The sequence below is a fragment of the Zingiber officinale genome, chromosome 9A, assembly GCF_018446385.1.
Source record: "Zingiber officinale cultivar Zhangliang chromosome 9A, Zo_v1.1, whole genome shotgun sequence".
NCBI lineage: Eukaryota > Viridiplantae > Streptophyta > Magnoliopsida > Zingiberales > Zingiberaceae > Zingiber > Zingiber officinale.
Genome location: NC_056002.1, coordinates 29759003 through 29785730, shown reverse-complemented (window position 1 = coordinate 29785730; position 26728 = coordinate 29759003). Strand labels below are relative to the sequence as shown.

At 36.5% G+C, this 26728-nt stretch overlaps 1 pseudogene; it reads left to right on the top strand.

Moving 5' to 3' along the window:
• Nucleotides 1–10886: 10886 nt before the first annotated feature.
• On the top strand, nucleotides 10887–23240 carry LOC122019113 (annotated as a pseudogene).
• Nucleotides 23241–26728: the final 3488 nt, after the last annotated feature.

The window sequence follows — 26728 nt, the reverse complement described above, 5'->3', positions numbered from 1 at the left end:
TTTCTTGCATAGATCATGTTTTCATGTAGTTAATGGAACGAGTTGTGAAGAGATTTGATATCTATTTCATGACTAGTGTCCACATAAGAATATTAGTCATCTAAGCGCACGTAAGTTTGGCTTGATACTTAGGCTTGTCTCTTCATAGTTTTATCCAAATCCTTCTTGAACGGATAGAGCAAGTCCAACAAGGTCATCGGATAACAATGTTTAGCGGTTGAGATTTATTTGCCTCTAGGTGCAAAGTAGTGCCCCGCGAAGAATGTGACAATTATAGAAAATTAATATAGGAGTTAAGTGTTTACAAGCATTGTGCTTAAAGATATAGTTCATTATTAGGTGGAATGGTTGTTGAGAGTTTAGATTGAGTTCGACTAATGTTGACGCTAAAATTGCTTGCGATAAGTTGTTTCATTCTCCGGGATAAGCTTTGAAGTGTGTATATATATATCTATTGAATGGTTGTTGAGAGTGTAAAATATGAGCTTGACTAATCTTGCGGTTGATCTTCAAGTGCCAATTTAGTGATTAATGATTTGGAGTGAAGAGCTTGAACAATGACAACAATGATCATGCCATTAAAAATTCTTTGGAAGAAAACATAAATATATGGATAAATTCTCATTATTTTGTTTTGTTCATTATGATTAAAAACCAAATAATTTCTATTTTTTTTTAAAAAAAAGTCATTTTCTTAAATATGTCTATATTTTTATTAACTAATAGAAGAAGAAAAAGATATTTATCAAATTTCACATGTATTAAAAACCTTTGAATTGAGAATTCACCACCTCCAAGGAAATGATAATTATAAAATGGCCAAGGAAAGTGGCTGTGGAATGGTAGATGGCAAGGAGACAGATAGAATAATAATGTGGGATAAATAATTGAGCTTATATCTTTGGGATATTGTAGCATATGACAAATGAAATCTATTTGATGGGATCTTCTTTTTTGTCCCTAAGTTCCTCATTTGATTCTCATAAGTGTAATTCTTTATTAAAGAATAAAAGATTTATGGCCAACTCCTCGTGTGGAATACTTTAAAATATTTAAAGAAACAATAAAAGCAAATATTTTGAAAATCGACGTTTTAAGTATAGATACATTATACTTTGAATTTACTTGAGAGAAAATCATGCAGACAAAACTTGAACATCTGAATTATATCATTAAGAAAAATGATATGCTCAAGGAAAAAATCTCAATGAAATGCTCAAGGATAGACACATAAAATGATGGGCTCACATTTATGTGTCTATCCTTGAGCATTTCATTGAGATTTTTCCTTGAGTGTATCATAGCTCTATCATTAAACCATCATCCTTATTTGATTTATTGTTCACCACTGCTAATCCTTCCATTTTTTTTGTATCATAAAAAAACGCATTACCAATTGTTCTTTATGAAAGAACGTTAAACCTCCTTTCCTACTTAGCATTCAACACCCAAAAAAAAAAATGGTCTTTAAAAACATACAAAATATCAGATTGGTAGTTTTGCATGGTAGTTGGAGCACAAACTTTTCATTTGTGAATTTCTTAGGCTTCAAAAAAGTTCTTCAACTAATGACATTTTCTTCATCAATTTTTGCTAATAATGATTATCATGTGTTATAATGCCAAGGTTTAAGTGTCCCCAAGGGACACAATCTTAGTAAATTTTTAATAGCAATCACTAATAGTGAGTTCAAGGAAATGGAGAAAGAACAATACACCTTTTCTTCGACCGACAACAATAGTTAACAAACCATAGCCAAACCGCTATTTGTCATTGGCGAGCCATAGTATGGTAGGGCCGCTGTGACTACTCACCACTAGCTATTGTTAAACCACCACCAATCATCGTCGAACCATGACTAGACTATTGCCATCGCGATATCGAGCTTGTGTTATTTTCGGGTCAACAGAATCAGAACTTGCATGCCGAATGAACTCATTAGAGGACACGTGAGACCCATGGCAGGCACAAACAATCTTGATTTGGTTTTTGTTAAACTTGTAGGTGACGGTCTTACCTTTAAGACCAGGCCTGCTCTTCGAGCCCCATGGAAGGTTGGGGTATGAGCCACAACCTCTGAATCAACACCAGGTTTTATGGTGGATCCTTCATGAGGAAAGCCTTCGGCTGAAGAGGTTGCAATCTCCTTCAGACGGGATAATGATGATGCTCCAGTCTCCATGATAGGTTCACCATTCCCTTTTGATGAATGGATCTGAAGAGGAACACTAAATCAAATTTAATTAGATCATTCACAACCTCTTAATGAAAAGCAAAGAGTATGTATAACTACTAATTCACCTTAACATATATTACACTTCCCAAAGTGTAATCCAGACTTTCAATTGTCATACAGAATAATATTGACACAAGGGGATGCTCCTTGGTGCATATAATCTAAACTTGTTGCCAAATTGGCATTCACCCACTAATCGCAATCGCTAGAGTGCTATTTCATAATCATGATTTGCGATGAGTGCAAGGCAAGAGTGGCTTCTAGCTGCACTAACAACTACTAAGAGAATGGAAATTTTGTAAAGGCGATGGCGACAGAATGAAAGAAACAGATGTATAAAGAGAATATGATGGTTTAATCTCTTAGCGTCATCTTCAGTGAGACGTGGGTTTGATGTTCCGTAACCTAAGGAAGAGACAGCCTGAAGCTGAGAACCAAATCCCCATGAATAATTTGTCTCAAGCTTCTCAGCATCAAAATCTGTTCCTTGGGAGACAGAAGGATCTCCATTTGACGGAAGTGTTGATTGCACCATGCATGGTAAAGGAGAGCTTGTGGGAGTCGTAGAAGCGCCAACAGCAGTTGGCTTAGAGATATTGCATAAGCAACCATTAAGGGCATTTGAATTTGAAGAAGCAATGAAGTACCAAATGTAACTTCAACAAAATCACAAGGTGCATTTCTTAAATTTTTTTTGCTGTTTCTGTCCTTGGAAACCAATACCAGTTGGATTGTTTAAGGCATGCTCAGAAGTTAGTTTATGAAGATCAGTGTGCTTGCTAGTGTTTACTGTCTGTGAAACTAACCAAGAGCTCGAAAACTTCAGCCTTAGATTCTGCAACGCCCTCATTTCACCCTTTGAACCATCATCAGTAACAATGGTTGGAAATTTAATATAAATGAGAAATTAAATCTTAATCATTGGATCAAGATTGACAAATCTTGATCATTCAACTTGAAAGGTTTAAGTACCCTTTGGATGGCTAAATCTCATTCATTGATTTCTAAAGGGTGACATCTAATGAAGAGGTAGTGTATCTCTTAGGAAAAGATGTCATCTACATCATCCAATTCAAAATGGATGGATGAGATCTAATTGAACTAAGAGATTCTTATACACCTTCATTAAGTATAAATAATGTCCCTTTTTTCACATCCTCATTTCACTCACTAAATTCCTTCCAAGCAAAACAAGCATTGAATTCCATACTTGCATTGGAAAGTTTGAGAAGCTTCTTCGGTTCGTAGGTCTTGCGATTTACAGTACTGCTATCGTAAGATAAAGTCGTTGTATCTTAGGAGACGATTACTGTGTTCCGTGAACACCATGTGTGGGGCAAATTCGTCTTAAAGAGATAAAGTCTAACTCTACCATCGACTTCGCCAAAACAGTGGTATACCGTCATTCTGCCCACGTTTAGATTGCACCACCACTATAAGATCCCAACAAGTTTAAGACGAATTTATCTGTGCAATTTTAATGGATTCATCATCTATGACTCCTGTTCCATCAGCGCATGGCGGGAAGCAAGAGAATTTTACAAGTACGGATTTTAAGAGGTGACAACAAAATATACTGTTTTACACAACCACGTTGAACCTTGCGAGGTTCTTACATGAAGATGCCCCCTCTATATCTCAAGACGAGACTGATAAAGGAAAGAGGGCTGCATATGATGCTTGGGGACATAGTGACTTCTTATGTCGAAACTATATCCTCAATAACTTGGACACACTACAACAAAAATGACCTACGACAACGGATATTATCCGTTGTCGTAGGGTTAAAAAACTGTTGTAACTGACAGCGTTATAAAAGGCATCACCCTACGACAACGGTTTTGAATCCGTTGTCTTTGTAGACATTCGATAACGGTTTTTATCCGTTGTTATTTATATGCTCAAAAAAATTTTTCCCTAAACGACAACGTTTTAAAACCGTTATGGTAGATAATTTCGACAACAGATATAAACTGTTGTGGTAGATCCTTTTTACAACAGATATAAACTGTTGTGATAAATAATATTTACTCATTTTAGATTTTACAACAGTTATAAACTATTGTAGTATATAATTTTAATATGTTTTACAACAGATAAAACTATTGTCTTTTATCACTTTTCATAAAAAAAATTCCGTTGTGGTTACGTATTTTTTACAACGTTTCTAACCGTTGTCTTTAATGTTCATGTTGTAACATGATAATACCAAACAACAAATATGGTTTTAATATAAGCAAACCACCAATACAAAACTAAATATTTACTACATTAAATCCAAAATAAACGTCCATAAATCATCTTGTAGCCACACATATACAAAATATACAAAATGAATTGTACTCAACAAATTTAGTAGTATCAAACCATAAATCACATGTTTTCCATTACTGTTCTCCATATGATTTTTACACATTAGCAAGGCAATCTACAACCTGACAAAGCTCACTCCTTGCATCCAAAATCTCAAGCCTCACGAATTGCCCGAGTTACGTACCTACAAGAGAAAAATTAAACAAAACTTATCAAAGAAAAATATAAAATATAAAAAAAAAAAAGAGAGAGAATTGTAGTAAGTGCTGCATGAACTGTAACCAGAGAATAAATATTTCGCATAGATTTAATATCTGGACATGAGAGAAGGATTTCTAGAATTCCAGGACAACACTCAATGTCTGTAAAACGGAAGAGAAAAATCTACATAAAATATAAAGCAATTCCAAGAGACCAGGACAACACTCAATTTCAGAATTCTAGATTTAGATTTGTTCATATAAATCTACATAAAATACAAGCAATATAACCAACTTATAGTCTAAGAAATAAAACTTATGCAATACAAGCAATTTAACCAACTTAGAGTTGTCTTGGTAACTTCCATTGGAAAACTTATGCACGTAGCTTTAAATTCGCAGAATAAGTTTACTTTGCCAATGCCTGTCTATTAGATCAATGAATTTCATTGACCTTGCCATTGAGTTTATAAATAATCAGTCAAGAACATTCTTAAAAGATACTTGTGGCAATAAGAAATCAACTAAACCTGCGAAAAATACATCTAAACCTACTGCCTGCAGGAGGTCATAACAAATCAGCTATTCAAATATCGATTTAGGATGCAGACTTACTGAGTTATAGGTAGGATTGACAAAATGACAAGAACTTGTCTAAACAAATATTGAAAACAGACAAGAAATTTGATATATGCTTTGTTCCTGGAAAAATATCTTTATATACAAAACATGCTCATAATTTCAATCAACATGCTACATACTCCATCTACTAACTTAACCGAATTTAATCACTATACGACGAGCTTATTTCCCAGAGGCAAAGTTCAATAGACAAAACAAAAACAAAATTATAAGGACACCACGACAATACTTATAACTAAATTCACAAAATGTTCAATTAGCAAGATAACATATTTAATACCTAGTAGAAATAAATAAAAAATTGTAACTTAGATCCTGAGTTGATTTATTCTATCAGAACAGTCAACTTTGAACTAGTAAAGTAGCTTTATTATATTTAAGCCAACCTTCTCTACCATGAATAACTCAATGTCTGATGAGTCAGAATAGGTCTAAAGACCTTTCTGTTTGTTCATTTCCATACTTACCTACAATTATACGATGCAGCAAGTTTTATCAGAAGATAAATTTTTATCACAGTAAATCCTACTTAGCATTTTCATAATAAGCAGGCTAATTAGCACCAATGATTTTAATAGAAAAGTATAATCACAGAACTTCAAGAAAAGGTATGGATAATGGAATCTAACCTCAAAGCTCCATACATCAATTCTCACAGAAACATTTACAGCTTGATACTCTTCAGTTACTTGAGGAAAGATCAACCAAACAATACATGTTATGCTTGACACAACCCATATATGCAAAAAAGAATTCCAAAAGCTTACGAACCAAAAACTCAAAATTGAATCGGTCATGAGAAGAGTTCAAGTGCTATCTGAGACCCTGCAGAAAACACCACCACATATGAAACCAAGTAGTATAAACAACACCTCCCACCCCTAACTAACTTGGTGGTCGGCTATAAGCTGACCCGTAATTTATCCCCCTTCACGGAACTTGGAGACGGGTAGTGAAGGGTGTCTAGGGTGAGCATAATCATCTTTGCTACAAAAGTAGTAAAAACAATGCAGAAGCAAAAGCAGCATGTACATTACCTTAAAGCTCACACACTTCACTAAACAAAAAGGACAAGAGAAGTCTTTTGTAACTGATATTTAGAGTAAAGGTCAACAACTTGAAATAAACAGAAAATGATGCAACTATGAAAATTGTCAGATTTGTAAGTTAGCAAAAATACACAAGAGCTAGAAACATAATTTTCAGGGCTAATCTGTCACAAACATGAGACAAGATGCAAATAAACCAAAACTTCAAACATCTTACAGGCCCTCCATCATGCCAAATTTTGAATACAAAGGACTGTATACATTGGCTAGTATCTATGATTTCATTGCCCAAGCCAGCAGAGTGAAAGAACCAGGCATAGCCCAGTATATCATTAATTTACATCATAACTACTATTAAAAAACCAAAAAACATAGTCATGTATTCCAAAATCAATCCTTTTGACCCTTCTTTACTCAGTAGCCTCACAATCACATTATATGTATTTAGGAATAACTCCATAGTCCATATACATACACATACATATGTATTCACATATGGGTGTAATTTAAATGGAAAGATTGCTCTATATATATGGGCGACGCTTTGCGCGCGACGCGCAAACGTGGCATTGCCAGCTTGGTTTCCCTATAAATAAAATATTCCTTTTATTCTCTCTCCCCTTCGGGCCTCTGTTCAAAACTTTAGCGGCAGAAATTACTCAAATTAAAATCTCCCTCCCTGCTCTCTCTCTCTCTCTCCCATTCGCAACCTCTGTCTCCGTCGTCCGGCCGACCTCGCCGGTAAAAACCGGGAAAGTTTAATATTAAAATTTCCCTCGCTGCTCTATCTCTCGCTCGCTCACTCCCTCCTTCAACGCCCTCCGTTGTCCATCGCGTTCCCGGTAGGAAAGTTTCTCTGACGTCTTCAATCGCACAGCTGCTGTGAGATCCTACCACCTCACTCCATTTTAATTTGTTAATCCACACCGTTATTGCCTACAAAAATTGGTAAAAAAAATAGTTGAAATAATTGTATAAAGATGCACCGCACCTTTGCTTCACTTCTAAATGTTGCATCAACTACTTTGTAGGAAATCGTCCTTGTAGCATCTGACTTGGATTGGTCGTCGTAGAAGGTCCGAAGGATTTATGCAACAACCGCCTGTAGCCACTTGGACTTTCCTTTGCTGCTACATAGTGTAGTAGCTACATGGAGAGGTAGCTGCTACAATGTGTAGCAGTTAACTCTCCGTGTAGCTGCGACACCTTGTAGCAGCTAACTTGGTAAGTTGTGTTTCTAGCAGCCCTATTTTCTAGCAAAGATTAACCCAGTAGCCATAGTTTTCATATTGTGTATATCAACTTGATTAAAAATTATTTTCTCATTCTTACAGTGCCATGCTTTGCTTTAAAATTATTTATGCTGCTGCAGCGCCCTTGGTTTGCTTTGCTGGTACAGGTTGAAGCAGCTACCTCGACTAATAACTTGCTACACCTGTTTGTAGTTGTATATCATTTTGCTTAAAAAATGATAAAAAAATTATTTGCGATGTTGCAGCACCTTTGCTTTGGTTTGTTGCCACGCATTGTAGCAGCTAATTCGATTAATAAGTGCTAGACATTGTAGCAGTTACCTCTACATGTAGCTGTCACAACTTGTTGCAACTAAATCGGCAAGTCCTTTTTTTAGTAGCCGTATTTTTGTAAAAATATTAATCCTAAAAATATTTAATTGTCGTCTCCCTATTTAAACTTGCTAAAAAAAATGATTATAAATTATTTCCGCTGTTGCAGCGCCTTTGCTTTGGTTTGCTGCGACACGTTATAGCAGCTACTTCGACTAATAACTACTACACCTTGTAGCAACTACCTCTACATGTAGCTGCCAAAACCTGTGGCAGCTAAATCCGTAAGTCCTCTTTTTAGTAGCCATATTTTTGTTCAAAGATTATCAATTTGAAAATAAAATGATTTAAAATAATTTCCGCTACTGTAGCGCGTTTGGTTTGCTTTGCTGATATACGTTGAGGAAGCTACTTCAACTAATAACTACTATAACTTGTAGCAGCTACCTCTACATGTAGCTGCAACAAGCTGTGGCAGCTAAATCCGTAAGTCACCATATTTTTGTACAAAGATTATCAACTTACAAAAAAAAAATATTTAAAATTATTTCCGCTGCTTGAGCACCTTCGGTTTGCTTTGCTACTACACGTTGAAGAAGCTACTTCGACTAATGACTGCTACACCTTGTAGCAGTTACCTCTACATGTAGCTGCAACAACCTGTGACAGCTAACTTGGGAGGTTAGCTGCTACAACGATCTAACAGCTCTTTCTTTGTTTACGCTCCAACAAGATGTTATTCTGTATTTTCAACCAATAATAGTTCATAGCAATATCTAGTTTTTATTAAGATCAATTAAATGAGGTTCTACATGTGGTAGAAGCAACTGTAGCACGTTGAAAAAGTAAGTGTTCAGAAGCTGCTACACGTAGTAGTGTGACTGTCCAGATAACCTTTTCTACCCAAATACCTTTTTTCAATTATTGTGCTAATATATATACTGTGCAATTACATTTTTACCCTCATAGGCCAATGTTTTAACCCCTAAACTCGTCGTGTGATAAATATTTCGAAGGAATTTCTTTGATAGTACATCGGTGCCCCACGGAGTGTTCATCAGTCAACCTCACCGCGACAACTTGTTTCTCATCCAAAGCTTTGCCTCCATCGTGAGTATTGTCTTAGGGGTTATCATTCAAAGTTTCGCCTACTTTGATAGTTTGAATTTTTAGGGCTTTGATCTGTCTCCTAGCTGCTACAATGGGGTTTAATGTTTTTAGGTCACTATTTAATGAGGGTTTACTTTGAGGGAACCAAGAGGTTAAAAAAAATTGTTTATCTTTGATGTCGCCGCTCTTGTCGTTGAACTCCTACAAAATGATAGAACGTGGTTAAATCTTACAGTGTCGATTGGCTTCTCACTGTTGTAGCAGCTACTTGACACTAACTGCTACAACGTGTAGAGTATTCATGTTTAGCAGCAATAAGTCACAATGAACTACATAGGAGAAATTATAGACATTGTAATGTATTAGATTATGGTATAAAAATAAGAGTGTCAGGTATCATAGTATAGGTGAAAATCAATTGCATTGCAGTGAACGAAACTGAGTATCATTAAGATCTTATGTATTTTTTGGTATACAGAACTAAATGGCGAGCCAAAGAACTATCGCTTCCCATGCATATTGTAAGAAAGTGCACTGGAAAAGTAACTACCCTCACTTCAAGGGGTTTATATCATCACTCTACATAAATGCCCGGCATATGGAGATGATCAATGAAAACCCATTTGCTTGGGCAGTAACCATGCCTGAAATTGCAAATATTTGAAGTCTAATCCAAAATATGTTTGACAATTGGGGCGTTCAAGCCAGATGCTTCATCGTTCAAAATAAGGAGATTAGCTTCACTAGGAAAGACGTTTCATTGATTCTTGGACTCCCAGACCAAGACGCTGAAGTTAATTTGCAATAACATGCAGCCACCACCCCACTATTTCTTCAACACTTTCATAATGTGGAGTGTACACAGAAGGAGCTAGAGAACAAGATGGTGACCCTCAGCAAACAACCTCCAACTGCTGAATCTGATACTCTCTTTTGCCAATTGTTAATATTGTATTTCTTTGTTACTATTTTATTTACTACTACTAGCAGTATATCTAGATTACCAGTACAATCACTAATAGATTGCGTAGATGACTTTTGCAATTTAGGTAGGTATAATTAATGTAAGGCTATATATGACTATATCAACCCACAGCTGGGGGCCATTTGTCCGATGCTTTCACAGAGGCCAAAACCAGAGGGCCTTGTGGGAAATTAAGCTCCCATGCTCAGAGGGTTTTCACATCTCCTTGCTGTAAATCCCTAAATATAATGATAGTATCATAAGATTTATGCAGAGAGTATCATATTTAAACAATTTTTATTATATTGCAGGTCTGGATGTGTGAACATGTCAGAATAATGGATCCTTACAGACAGCATGCCCTTCCAATAATATGCAGATGGAAGTGGACAGGCTTCCGCATTGAGACAATAAAGTCTAGGATCGCTGAATTACCTCTTGGAAAAATAATTGTTGATTTAAGTCCATCGGACCTAGAGACACTCTTGCTCTCAAACGATTCCCTAGAAGATCTTGTAGAGCATATTGATCAACACATTGCAGAGGGGTTTTTACAATTAGCTTGGGAGGGAAATTCTGAACAACTTCCTGAGCAATTTACTGAAGAGGTAGCGGATGCTCAAGAAACTCCCCACCATGTTCTGCACAGGCATCCGAAGCTCTGGAAAAGGCTGGACAAGTCCCTGAGCCAGTTACTGTAATAAATTTGTTAAGGAGAAAGAGGCTTGTACAAAATGTCAAGCCAGGGAGGTCGAAAATTCTCGATTGGAGTTTGTGGTTGAGGGCAAGGACCAGATCATTGTCCAGATGGAGCGCAAAATTAGTGAGTTAATTGAGGAGAATAAAAAATGTGCCCATGATGCAGAAACTTCATTAGCGTCCAAGGATAAAATAATAGATGAGAAGGACAGAATTATAGAGGTAAAAGAGCAAATTATTACAGAGCAAGATAGAAAAATTAAAGATCTTCAAAGTCAGATGCTTGCGAAGGTTATTGACCCATTACCTGCCAATCGACCATTAACCAGGACAAAGACTTGTGCTACAAAGAGAACGACACCCCCAACTGCCAAAGAGATTAAGGGAGTGCCCTTGGCCAAAAGGAGTAAAAGTGTAACTTTTCAAGATGAGCATGAGTTAGAGATGGCCAAGGGTGAAGGAGAGGCATTTGTTGTGCCTCCTGTTAAAGTACAAGAAGGCCATAAACAATCTACTGTTGTAGCTGCCACATCTTCATCAAATAAACTATTGAATACGCTTGCCAAACAAAAATCCAAAATACTTAAGGTACGGTTTTGGTTGGTTAAATGTGTTGTCTTTTAGTCCTAATTCACATATTACTCACATCGAAAACTTGTCTCTACATATTTTTTCAGCAAGCGCAGTCATATTTTAAGAAAAATAAAGATGATGTGGTGGCAGAGGCATTGTTGAAATTGAGCCAGCTAAAGTGAGTTGGTAGTTTCTTGAGTTATACACTTATTGAAATGCAAATAGATGATGGATTAGAAATGTATACTTTTATTGGGAATCAAAAGTTAAATGACTTTGGCATTATCTGCTTATTTAATAGTGAAACAAACATTTCATTTTGTTGAATCAAATCAACCATGTCTGATATAAAAGTTGTTATAACACATATAATTTATGTAACTACATTAATTGTAGCAGCAATAGGGAGTGTTGATGTAAACCAAATTATTGGACATGTTTTATTTTTGGTTTTTGTAGGGCTACGACAAAGCCAATATGGTCCAATGGAATGATATCATTGGATTTGTCATCTTTCCTATGCATTTTTGATTGGACTGTCTTTAGAGATGGTGATTGCATAAATGCATATTTTGCAATAATTGCATAGGAAGCCAAATGTTTCGGCAGACCTTATTTGTAACGCCTGAAAATTCTCAAAACTATTTTAGGAATATTCTATGATTTTTCTGGAATTATTAGATATTTTTCCGGAATTTTCCGAGTAGCGGAAGTAGCAAAAATAATTAGAAGAATAAAAAGGCTTAAGCGGGAATTGAACCCGGGACCTCTCGGGTCCGCTAAACCTTTAGTTAGCCTTAGTAACCGGTGAACCCAGCAGGGCCGTGCTGAAAGAGAAGGGAAACATTTATATTTATATTTGAGTTGGGCCTAGTTACCCACTTAATATAAATTAAAAACTTAAGTTGGTTTGGGTTATTTCTTTTATTTGGTTCGGCAACTTCTCCCTCTCCAAACCCTCACCGACGCCAACTCCTTCTTCCTCTCTTCCTCTCGGCGCCAACACCCAAGCAAGCCTAGGGTTTCATCCCTAGGGCCATAGGAGTGCCTTCCGGTGACATCTCGGGCACAAGGACGTTCCCCTCCGCGAGTAGAGCACGTGGACGCGAGCGAGTCGTCGAGAAGTCGTCTCCACCGGAATTTCTAGCGATTAGATTTGTAAGAAATCTAGCATACAAGGTAAGAAACCCCTCACCTGCAGTATAAGTAGCTCTCGCGTGTTTTCTTGTATGCATTAGATTAGTTCTATTGAATTTTGCCAGCATATAGGGTGTATTTTAATTCTTCTCACAGATTTAGGGATTAGTGAGCATATCTAGATGGGCCGAGCGCGTGTATCCTCTGTAGATAGGGGTTTAGACGCTGCTGGGTGCCTAGAGGTGGTCTCCCTGATCGAGAGGAGAGTTAGAGAGCGCCAAATGCTCGACAAAATGCCTAGCACAGCCTTATGATACAGTGACCGTTTAGTTAAATGCCATAGAACATGTTAATTAGCATGATCAGTTCTATTCCAGCTTTTATGAGACTAGATATCCAAATGGGTGGGCTCCCACAGTTGCCTCTAGGTTCAGACAACCTAGTCCTAGGTTCAGATAACCTAGATTCAGCAAAATAGTATTAGCTATTTCAGTATTTTACTTTTCAGTGGCACTGTATTGGATTAGATATCCATTGGGTTGGGCTCCCATAGTCGTCCCTAGGTTTAGCTAACCTAGTAAACCCTACTAGATTCGGAACTTGCAATCCCGGGTCTAGTTAGGGGTGCGCGCACAGCAAGTACAGTTGCCAGGGCCCATAGCAGCATGTATAGTATTTTTACTTACTATATGTATATGGTTTTCAACCTTTCACAAATTAGTTCATGAGTTCAGTACAGTCCTAGCAGTAGCTCAGTATTAGCTTCGCTCAGTTTTAGTATCAGCTTGGTTCTTCATTGATACCATGTGATTGATATCATGATCAACTTTAGATATGCCATGATTGTATGCTTATGTGCCATGCCATGTTTAGTTTATTCAGTGTACTTAGCATATCCCTTTAAACAGCATGATTTAAAAATATATTTGCATCGTATGCATGTTTTAGTGAGGTAGATGGTTTCTTACTAAGTGTTTGGCTTACAGATACTATTTTTCCTTATACTGCAGATACAGGTAAAAGGAAAATGGACTAGCAGTGGAGGCTGGAGGTCAATGCAGGTGAAGATGTGTGTGGATGGAACCTGGAAGAAGGTCTTAGGGAACTTAACAAGCTTTATCTAAATACTAAAACTGTTTAGAGATTTAGCATTTTGCAATCTTCATCGTTATGAATTAGTTAATCGTGTCCTTATTATGTCTAGAACACTTCTTTCATGACATTAGAATGTTGGCAGATAGTGTTACAATGTTTTTCCAGTTGTTGTAGAGTTTGTAGGAGTGATTGAGGCACGAAACAGTGCTGAAGTCAGAGTTTCAGTGCTTAAATCAGACCTTTGGCACGGAATCAGAAACTCGAATCGATCAGCTGATCGATTCGAGAGTTTCCAATCGATCGAAGGATCGACTGGGCACCTGGTTTCGCGAAAAGTAGACTTCTGGATCGATCGGTCGATCGATCCAGCCAATTCCGCCGCGAACAGAAGGCTCTGGGATCGATCACTGGATCGATTGATCAGTCTGGATCGATCAACCGATCGATCCAGAATATTGCCCGAGTACAGTAGCGTGCTGGATCGATCACTAGATCGATCCGACTATTTCAATCGATCCGTGGATCGATTGGGAGGTCTGGTATCAGTGGGGGAGTGTCTAAGTTCAGTTCCTTGGCCATGGGGAAGGTGAAACATGTTATGAGTGGTTAGTTTACCTCCCTTAGCATGTATCGAACCAAGAAATGTCAGTAGTTTAGTAAAATTTTAATTGGTACAGCTTCCGCATTTAGATTTAGTAATGGTCAAGGAATAGTTAGCACAGCATAATGTGACGATCGGCCTTACAGCTCAGCTAGTAGAAGGTGGGTCGTTACATTATTGGTCATCTATATTTTGTCCTGCTAATTTTGATGTAAGTATAACACCAACTCCTCCTATCTAGTTTTTTATTCTCAATATATGGCTCCACCAATGTTTGTCTGCATACACAGGATTTGTTTGCAATGACAACATATAAGGCATTTGGCCTATCAGCAAGCACTGACACTGACAAGTCACTCAGGTATATATTCTGTCCATTAAATAATGCAGATGATCACTGGCACCTAGTGATCATAGATCGCCAAGAAGTTCAATATTTGCATTATAACTCACTTGGATCCTCAGAGCTATACACATCTAAGTTTCAAAAGTTTGTAAGTAACTTCTATGTTAAGTAAATCATAATTTATTGGATGTATGTGTGTATTGGTTACAAACTTCAAACTCGTGCAGGTTGATTTTTTTTTAAAATATGGACCCATCTTACTACGAAATGTGGTATCCAGGGCTACATTCCTTAATGTCAAGAGACTTTGAGGTATCTATGATCCTAGGTCCAACACCAGTAAAATTGTAAGTACATATGTTTATGTTGGTGTGGTTAGCACTAACGATCTAACCCAGGTTTTGATGAATGACAAAATATGTTAAGTTAGTTTTGTTGTTGATCTAACACTCTGACTGAGTGTGCAGGAGAAGTCCAGACAGGTTGACGGGCTGACCTGATGTTTGGCACGAAGCCCAGCTAGGTCAACGAGCCAACCGGATAGCTGGCACAAAGTCCAAATGGGTCGACGGGCTGACCGGACGTTTGACACGAAGTCCAGCTAGGTCGACGGGCTGACCGAATAGTTAGCGCGAAGTCCAGATGAGTCCAGACGTTTATCATAGATCTCAAGATTAGCACAAGGGTCAAAACTAGTTAGATGATGTAGTATATCCTTGAGTGAAAGTTCTAATTAGGACTTCCCTATAGTTGTTGTACCTATGCTAGATAAAAATGCCTTTCTTGCATGTGTTTTCATGGTGTTTTTCCATGTCATCCTAAATTGCATACAATAGGGTATGATAATTGTGTCTTTGAGGAAAATGTCCAATCATATTCAAAGAGCTATGTACACATTAATGTTGCACAAGCCTTCCCAATGATTGGTCCAATTAAGGATTAATGAGACTAAATGTCATATTGGCTCAAGGTAATGTATCATAACAAACATGATGAACCAATTACACCATCCCAAGCATCTCATAGAATGTCTAAAGCAAATTACACAAACACAACTCCAAAGGGCTTGTGTGAGATGCATTGAGATAGATTTTGATGTTATATGGGATCATACAATGCTATACCCACTATTTTACAAAGCACATACCAAGTTCTCTTCGAAGTGAGGTAAATTCTGCTTCCGGTAATGGTTTGGTAAATATATCAGCAAGATTTGACTTAGAGTCAACATAGTTTAGTACAATGTCTCCTCTTGCCACATGATCTCTAATGAAATGATGCTTCACTTCAATGTGCTTTGTCCTAGAATGGTGCACCGGATTTTTGGTTAGGTTGATGGTGCTAACATTATCACACAAAACTTTAACTTTGGAATATTGAAGTTCATAATCTTCTAAAGTATGCATCATCCAAAGTAATTGAGCTACACAACTGCCCATGGCCACATACTCAGCCTCGGTTGTGGACAAGGCCACATAAGGTTATTTTCTACTACTCCAACTTACAAGGGAAGGTCCAAGAAATTGACATCCACCGCTAGTACTCTTTCTATCTAATTTGCAACCCACATAATCGGAATCGGTATATCCAATTAAATCAAAATTTCGAGTTCTAGGGTACCAAAGATCTACATTAAGGGTACTCTTGATGTATCTCAAAATTCTCTTTACCGCCACTAAATGAGATTCCTTGGCACATGATTGGTATCTTGCACACATACTTACCGCAAAGAGTATATCTGGTCTACTAGCGGTTAGGTATAACAAGCTACCAATCATACTTCTATATTGCTTTGCGTCTACTAATTTTTCCTCTTGATCACTATCTATTTTGGTGTTAGTTCTCATAGGAGTAGATACTACCTTAGCATTTTCCAAACCAAATTTCTTGATAAGTTCTTTAGCAAATTTTGTTTGATAGACATGAGTTCCTTCATTGGTTTGTTTGACTTGCAACCCTAGGAAGAAACTTAGCTCTCCAACTAGACTCATCTCAAACTCACTTTCCATATGTTTAATGAAGTCTTGAAGAAGTTCATTATTTGTTAAACCAAAAATGATGTCATCAACAAAAACTTGTGCAACAAAAATGTCTCCATCCTTAGACTTTAAAAATAGGATTGGGTTAATTGTTCCTCTTCTAAAATCTTTGGAGATTAAGAAGGATGAGAGTCTTTCATACCAAGCCCGGGGAGCTTGTTTTAACCCATATAAGGCTTTCTTAAGTTTATAAACATGATTCGGGTAGTCTATGGCTTTAAATCCGGGTCGTTGTTCCACATACACTTCCTCCTTAATAAACCCATTTAGGAATGTCGATTTCACATCCATTTGATAAAGTTTAAAACTCATATAAGCGACATATCCTAATAGGATCCGAATGGACTCTAATCGAGCAACCGGAGCATAGGTTTCATCATACTCAAGTCCTTCAACTTGATTAAAGCCCCTAGCCACCAACCTAGCTTTATTTCTAGTCACTTTTCCTTGATCATCCAATTTGTTCCTAAACACCCATTTTGTTGTGACAATTGTACTATCATTGGGTCTTGGAACTAATTTCCATACGTCACTTCTCTCAAATTGATTCAACTCTTCTTGCATTGCTAAAATCCAATCCGTATCAACTAAAGTTTCATCAATTGATTTTGGTTCAAATTGTGATATTAGAGAAATTTGACTAGTATGATCTCTAAAGTAAGATCTAGTCCTTACCCCTTGGGCCACATCTCCAACTATTTGTTCAATAGGATGATTTTGATGATGCCTTATGGTCCTCAAAGTTATGGAATCATCATCTTTGGGAGGATCATTGTCTATATTGTTTCTTTCATCATTCGAGTCATCTCTTCCTCCCCCTTGATCAATACCCCCTAAATGTAGATTTTGTATTTCTTGAGTAACATCTTGATTTTGTTCACTTCTATCCTTATCAATAAGGGATTTCCTAGGATAAGTACTAGTGGATTCATCAAACTCAACATTGGATGATTCATCAACCATTTGAGTCCTTTTGTTGTATACTCTATATCCTCTACTAGTAGATGAGTATCCAACTAGAATTCCTTCATTGGACTTGGCCTCAAATTTTCCTAAGTCATCTTTAGTATTAAGAATATAAACCTTACAACCAAAGACTTTAAAATAGTGAATTGTAGGAATTTTGCCATTTCATAGTTCAAAAGGTGTTTTTCCTAAAAACTTATGAATCAAGACACGATTTTGAATGTAACAAGCGGTATTAACCGCTTCGGCCCACAAATAGCTTGGTAAGGAATATGCATTGAGCATGGTTCTAGCCACCTCTTGTAAAGCTCGATTCTTCCTTTCCACTACACCATTTTGTTGAGGTGTTCTTGGACAAGAGAATTCATGCTTATAGCCATTTTCTAGACAAAACTTAGAAAAGTTCAAATTCTCGAACTCTCCACCATGATCACTCCTAATTCTATCAATTTTGAGGTTCTTTTCATTTTCTACCCTCTTGGTAAACCCTATAATTGTTTCTAAAATTTTCCCCCTTATGTTTCAAGAAATAAACCCAAGTATATCTAGAGTAATCATCTACTATCACCAAACAAAATTTGTTACCTACCAAGGAAGGTGTTCTATGACAATCAAAAAGATCCAAATGTAATAATTCTAACGGTAATGAAGTGCTAGTTAAGGTTTTACCTTTGTGTGATGACCTTGATTGCTTACCCTCTTAGCATGCATCGCACAATTTGTCCTTGATGTACTTGATCTTTGGTAGTCCCTTTACTAGCTCCATTTTAGCTACCTTGGCTATGTTCCTCATATTGATATAAAGACATAATGAACGTCCAGTGCCAAATACCTGATTCAAGAATTTTTATTGAAGGATCAGAAAAAAATCGGCCCGGATCTACTGCGGGAATGATTTGGAAGATCCAAAACGAAAAACAGCGGTATTTGCTAGCAACAACATAATGGAGGCAGTCAATCAATATAGATTGATCCGAAATCTGATCCAAATCTATGGGTACATAAGAAATGTATCTAATCGATTCTTTTTAATGAATAGATCCAATCACAACTTCGAATATGGAATTCAAAGGGATCAAATAGGAAATGATACTCTGAATCATATAACTATAATGAAATATACGATCAACCAACATTTATCGAATTTGAAAAAGAGTCAGAAGAAATGGTTTGATCCTCTTATTTCTCGAACCGGGAGATCCATGAATCGGGATCCTGATGTATATAGATACAAATGGTCCAATGGGAGCAAGAATTTCCAGGAACATTTCCTTTCTGAACAGAAGAACCATTTTCAAGTAGTGTTCGATCGGTTACGTATTAATCAATATTCGATTGATTGGTCTGAGGTTATAGACAAACAAGATTTGTCTAAGTCACTTCGTTTCTTTTTGTCCAAGTCACTTCTCTTTTTGTCCAAGTCACTTCCCCTTTTCTTTGTGAGTATCGGGAATACCCCCATTCATAGGTCCGAAATCCACATCTATGAATTGAAAGGTCCGAATGATCAACTCCGCAATCAGTTGTTAGAATCAATAGGTGTTCAAATCGTTCATTTGAATAAATTGAAACCCTTCTTATTGGATGATCATGATACTTCCAAAAGATCGAAATCCTTGATCAATGGAGGAACAAGATTACCATTTTGCTTCAAAAAGATACCAAAGTGGGTGATTGACTCATTCCATACTATAAATAATCGTAGGAAATCCTTTGATAACACGGATTCCTATTTATCAATGATATTCCATGATCGAGACAATTGGCTGAATCCCGTGAAACCATTTCATAGAAGTTCATTGATATCTTCTTTTTATAAAGCAAATCCACTTCGATTCTTGAATGATCCAAATCGCTTCTGGTTCTATTATAACAAAAGATTCCCTTTTTATGTGGAAAAGACCCGTATCAATAATTATGATCCTACATATGGGCAATTCCTCACTATCTTGTTCATTCGCAACAAAATATTTTCTTCGTGCGTCGGTAAAAAAAACATATTTTTGGGGAGAGAGAGACTATTTTGCCAATCGAGTCACAGGTATCTGACATATTTATACTTAACGATTTTACACAACGTGGTGACAAAAGGTATAACTTGTACAAATTTTTCCATTTTCCGATTCGATCCGAGCCATTCGTTCGTAGAGCTATTTACTCGATCGCAGACATTTCTACAACACCTCTAACAGAGGAACAAATAGTTAATTTTGAAAAAACTTATTGTAGCCTCTTTCAGATATGAATCTATCTCATTCAGAAGGGAAGAACTTGCATGAGTATCACAGTTTCAATTCAAACATGGATTTGATTCACACTCCATGTTCTGAGAAGGATTTCCCATCTGGAAAGAGGAAAAAAAAAAATGGAGTCTTTCTCTAAAGAAATGCGTTGAGAAAGGGCAGATGTATAGAACCTTTCAACAAGATAGTGCTCTTTTCAATATCTCAAAATGGAATCTCTTCCAAACATATATGTCATGGTTCCTTACTTCGACAGGGTGGAAATATCTAAATTTCACCACCCTTTTAGAGATTTTTTCAGAACCATTGCCGATACTAAGTAGCAGGCACAAATTTGTATCCGTTTTGAGAGATATTATGCATGCATCAGATATATCATGGCCAATTCCTCAGAAGATTCTTCCACAATGGACTCTAACTCTGAAAAGTAAGATTTTGAGTCTGATAAGTGAGATTTCGAGTAAGTGTTTCCAGAATCTCCTTCTGTCCGAAGAAACGATTCATCGAAATAATGAGTCACCTGTTCCATTGATATGGACACATCTGAGATTAACAAATGCTCGGGAGTTCCTCTATTCAATCCTTTTCCTTCTTTTTCTTGTTGCTGGATATCTCGTTCGCATACATCTTTTCTTTGTTTCCTGAGCCTCTAGTGAGTTACAGACAGAGTTAGAAAAGATCAAATCTTTGATGATTCCATCATACATGATTGAGTTGCGAAAACTTTTGGATAGGTATCCTACATCTGAATCTGAACTGAATTCTTTCTGGTTAAAGAATCTCTTTCTAGTTGCTCTGGAACAATTAGGAGATTTTCTGGAAGAAATACGAGTTTCTGCTTCTGGTGGCAACATGCTATTGGTTGGTGGTTTCGCTTATGGGGTCAAATCAATACGTTCTAAAAATAAATATTTGAATATCAATCTCATCGATCTCAGAAGTATCATACAAAATCCCATCAATCGAATCACTTTTTCGAGAAATACGAGACATCTAAGTCGTACAAGTAAAGAGATCTATTCATTGATAAGAAAAAGAAAAGGGGTGAACGGTGATTGGATTGATGAGAAAATAGAATCCTGGGTCGCGGACAGTGATTTGGTTGATGATGAAGAAAGAGAATTCTTGGTTCAGTTCTCCACCTTAACGACCGAAAAAGAAAAAAGGATTGATCAAATTCTATTGAGTTTGACTCATAGTGATCATTTATCAAAGAATGACTCTGGTTATCAAATGATTGAACAACCGGGATCAATTTACTTACGATACTTAGTTGACATTCATAAAAAGTATCTAATGAATTATGAGTTCAATAGATCCTGTTTAGCAGAAAGACGGATATTCCTTGCTCATTATCAGACAATCACTTATTCACAAACCCCGTGTGAGGCTAATAGTTTTCATTTCCCATCTCATGGAAAACCCTTCTCGATCCGTTTAGCCCTATCCCCTTCTAGGGGTATTTTAGTGATAGGTTCTATAGGAACTGGATGATCATATTTGGTCAAATACCTAGCGACAAACTCCCATGTTCCTTTCATTACAATATTTCCAAACAACTTTCCGTATTCGTATTACAAGCCTGAAGGTTTTTTTATTGACGATAGTGATAGTGACGATAGTGATTATCGTGACGATATCGATATTGATGATAGTGACGATATTGATGATGACCTTGATCTTGATACGGAGCTGGTAGATATGACGAATGTGCTAACTATGGATATGCTGCCGAGTATATACGGATTTTATATCGATATCACCTTTCGATTCGCATTAGCAAGAGCAATGTCTCCTTGCATAATATGGATTCCAAACATTCATGATTTGTATGTGAATTACAGATCCTTCGGTCTATTACAGAACTATCTCTCCAGAGATTGTGAAAGATATTCCACTAGAAATATTCTTGTTATTGGTTCGACTCATATTCCCCAAAAAGTGGATCCCGCTCTAATAGCTCCGAATAAATTAAATACATGCATTAAGATACGAAGGCTTCTTATTCAACAACAACGAAAGCACTTTTTCATTCTTTCATATACTAAAGGGTTTCACTTGGAAAAGAAAATGTTCCATACTAACGGATTCGGGTCCATAACCATGGGTTCCAATGCACGAGATCTTGCAGCACTTATCAATGAGGCCCTATCCATTAGTATTACACGGAAGAAATCAATTATAGAAACTAATACAATTAGATTAGCTCTTCATAGACAAACTTGGGATTTACGATCCCAGGTAATATCGTTTCAGGATCATGGGATCCTTTTCTATCAGATAGGAAGGGCTGTTGCACAAAATGTACTTCTAAGTAATTGCCCCGTAGATCCTATATCTATCTATATGAAGAAGAAATCATGTAAAGAAGGGGATTCTTATTTGTACAAATGGTACTTCGAACTTGGAATGAGCATGAAGAAATTAACGATACTTCTTTATCTTTTGAATTGTTCTGCCGGATTGGTCGCTCAAGATCTTTGGTCTTCACCCGGACCTGATGAAAATAATTGGATCGCTTCTTATAGATTCACTGAGAATGATTCTGATCTAGTTCATGGCCTATTAGAACTAGAAGGCGCTCTGTTGGGATCCTCACGGACAGAAAAAGATTGCAGTTAGTTTGATAATAATCGAGTGACATTACTTCTTCGGTCCGAACCAAGGAATCAGTTAGATATGATTCAAAACTATGAAAAATATGAATCGGAGTTTGAAGAAGAGGAAGAGGACATCGACCCGCAACAAATGGAGGAGGATTTATTCGATCACATAGTTTGGGCTCCTAGAATATGGCGCCCTTGGACCAATCTATTTGATTGTATTGAAAGGCCCACTGAATTGGGATTTCCCTATCGGGCCGGATCATTTCGGGGCAAGCGGAGCATTTATCATGAAGAGGATGAGCTTCAATAGCATGAGGAGGAGTTCTTACAGAGGGGAACCATGCAGTACCGGACACCAGATAGATTTTCCAAAGAATAAGGCTTTTTTCGAATAAGCCAATTCATTTGGGACCCTGCAGATCCATTCTTTTTCCTATTCAAAGATCAGTCCTTTGTCTCTGTGTTTTCACGTCGAGAATTCTTTGCATATGAAGAGATGTCAAAGGTGCTTATTACTTCCCAAACGGATTCTCCTACATCTATGTATACACGCTGGTTCATCGGGAATAGGCAAGAAAAGTACTGCGAATTGTTGATTCATCGCTAGAAATGGCTTAGAAGCAAGAGTTCATTATCTAATGGATCTTTCCGTTCTAATATTCTATCCGAGAGTTATCAGTATTTATCAAATTTCTTCCTATCTAAGGGAACGCTATTGTATCAAATGACAAAGATAGTGTTGAGAAGGGGATGGCTTTTCCCGGATGAAATGAAACATTTGATTCATGTAACAGGAGAAAGATTTCCCATTCCTTAGCCGTAAAGATATGTGGCCATGAAAAAGGGATTAAGTGGAACAGGATTGGTCGGGTGGTAGAGTCGTGGAAATACTTTTTATTCCATATTTTGGATCTTAGCTCCATGGAACAATATGCTACTGCTGAAACATGGAAGAATTGAAATCTTAGATCAAAACACTATGTATGGATGATATGAACTGCCTAAACAAGAATTCTTGAATGGTGAACAACCAGAGTCTATTACTCACTACATCAAACAATTTCCATTAATGAAACCATGGAAATCCACCGAAAAATAAAAAATACGCATGTCCGATGAAATGCTTGTTGCTATCTGCTCCAATAACGAATCATTAGTTTAACTGAATAACTAAAGAAAATAGATAGACCTTTCTATTCGTCTCAGGTCAGGGGATCTTCTCAATCGGAGGATCCCCATATGGATAATACATATTCCGGTTGACCGAGCCTAATTCTAATTGTTTTGTTCCGAAGCAAAGATATCCACGGAGGCCGGTTCGTCCTATTCAGATATTCACGACCAAGAGGTACTGGATTCTCTTTCGGATAGGCCCTGAAAGGAGAAGGAAGGCTGGAATGCCAACAGACGTCTGTCTATTCTCTAATTCACCCGCCCGCTCCATTTTAGCACCAACAATCTCCCCCTTTTTGATTATGGCAACAAAAATTTAAAGTTAAGTAGAAAGACATAAAGAATAAAGAAATAATGCTATAAAGAATTTCAGAACAACGCAAGCATAACTGAATGATAGTACAAGCATAAATTTAAATGCAAAGCTCCCCTTAATAAAAGTCTCCCCCTTAATTAAAGCTCTTCGTTTTATACTTGACTTTTAGATTTATTTTTGAATTTTCATATACATTTGAATTTTCATATACTCTCTCCCTTTGCCATATATCAAAAAAATAGCAAAAAGAAGGTATAATCAATAAAAATAGACAAGTTGAGAAGTTGATCACAGGCCTTAGTTAAGAATTTAGCTCTAAAAGTGCATAGCTAATAACTAGTTTTGAAAAATATTTTAGCTTTTAAAACTTTCAGAAACTAAGTTTGGAAAGAAACTTTCAAAAACTTTCTGAATTTTACCTTTTCCTTAAAAAAAATTCAAAAACTAAGTTTGGAAAGAAGTTTTTAGCTAAGGAAAAGTTTGAAAAGTAACTTAGCAAAAAATTTAATTTAAAAAGAGCGAACAAAAATATTTGATAAAACTTTAAAGAAAAATTTTAGAGATTCAAAAATTAATTTTACTTAGTTAAATTTGAAAAAAAAAACACTTAGCTTAAATAGTAACAACTTGTAAAACTTTAGCTAAGGCCATTTTCACAAAAAAAAAATTTAAACCTAAAGTCCAAGCATGAGTAATAAAAAATTCAAACTAAATACTTAGTTTCCTTAGCCAAATGTCTAACCATTAGCTACTAGCTGCTTACCTAAAAGGCAATAACTTTCACTTGGTTAGCCAAGTTAAGTAAGTTATCCAGTTAGATTTGACTAAGACAGGATAACTTAACTTAATTAATATAAATTTGGTATTTTTTGCCCAGACTTACTGTGATGCACAGATATAAGTATACTGAAATCCAGGCAATACCCTATGCATCTCACACCATTCTAAGTGTTTTCATACACAAGCAAGTAAAACCTAGTGTGCTTGTGAGACGCTCTGACTAAAATCTAGGGGAACATGCTTTCTTGGGGGAAAATTCCTAGGCTAAATCCAAATTTTTGAAAACTAACAAAATTGAAATTTTGAAAAATATTTTTCCTAGAATTTTAAGATCAAGCTGATTTTTTTTTGAAAAAAAAATAGTAAGCAGAAATAATTATTTTAAAGGTAAGTTCTATTCTACTAAGCACATCCCTATTTGTCTTCTAAGTACACTGAACTCAAGTTTAGGTAAGGGTTTTATGAAAATGTCAGCCAGGTTTGACTTGGATTCCATAGTTGAGTACAATGTCACCTTTAGCGACATGATCCCTTACAAAGTGGTGTTTTACTTCTATATATTTAGTCCTTGAGTGGTGAATTGGGTTCTTGGTTAGATTGATTGAACTTATGTTATCAATTGAAATTTTTATATTTTGATATTCTAGTTGATAGTCTTTTAGGGTATGCATATCCATAATAGTTGAGATGCACATTCTCCTAGGGCTATGTATTCAGCTTCAGTGGTGGATAGTGCAACACAATGTTATTTTCTACTTGACCAACTTACTAGGCACTGACCTAGAAATTGACAGCTACCACTTGTATTTTTTCTATCTAGTTTGCACCCGACATAGTCTGAGTCAGAATAGTTAATTAGATCAAAGGTGCAAGTCCTAGGGTACCAGAGTCTATCTAGTATGCATCATCCATAATAGTTGAGATACACATTCTCCTAGGGCTATGTATTCAGCTTCAGTGGTGGATAGTGCAACACAATGTTATTTTCTACTTGACCAACTTACTAGGCACTGACCTAGAAATTGACAGCTACCACTTATGTTTTTTCTATCTAGTTTGCACCCGGCATAGTCTGAGTAAGAATAGTTAATTAGATCAAAGGTGCAAGTCCTAGGGTACCAGAGTCCTACATTTAGGGTTCCCTTAATATATCTAAGTATTCTTTTAACGTTTGTTAAGTGTCTCTTTTGCACAAGATTGGTACCTTGCACATATACCTACTGTAAAAAGGATGTTAGGTCGACTTGCAGTTAGATACAGTAGACTCCCTATCGCACTTCGATAGTGCTTCAAGTCTACTGATTTTTCTTCTAAGTCAGAGTCAATTTTAATGTTAGTAGCCATTGGAGTATTTATATTTTTTTAATTTTCCATTCCAAATTTCTTAATTAATTCCTTAGCATATTTTGTTTGGAAACTAGAAATACCATCTTTGGTTTGTTTAATTTGTAGGCCTAAGAAAAAATTGAGTTCTCCTACTAGGCTCATTTCAAATTCATTTTCCATTAACCTGGTAAATTCTTTTAAAAATTTAGTGTTGGTTGAACCAAAAATTATATCGTCTACATAAATTTGGGCTATAAAAATATCTTTTTCTAAGATTTTTACAAGTAGGGTTGGATCTATTTGACCTTGGTTAAACCTTTTAGATATCAGATAATTTGATAGTCGTTCATACCAAGCCCTAGGTGCTTATTTTAGTCCATATAAGGCTTTCTTTAACCTAAAGACATGGTTTGGGTGGTTTAAATCCTCAAATCCTAGGGGTTAACTTACATAGACCTCTTCCTTAATGAACTCATTTAAGAATACGGATTTCACATCCATTTAGTATAATTTGAATCCTTTGTGTGTTGCATAGGCCAGGAGCATCCTAATAGATTCAAGTCTGGCTACAGGTGCATAGGTTTCATCATAGTCTAACCCTTCTACTTGGCTGAACCCTTTTGCTACTAACCTGGCTTTGTTCCTTACTATCTCATCTTTATCATCCAATTTATTTCTAAATACCCATTTAGTGTCAATTATGGTTTTATTAATGAGTTTAGGTACTAGTTCCCAAACATGGTTTCTTT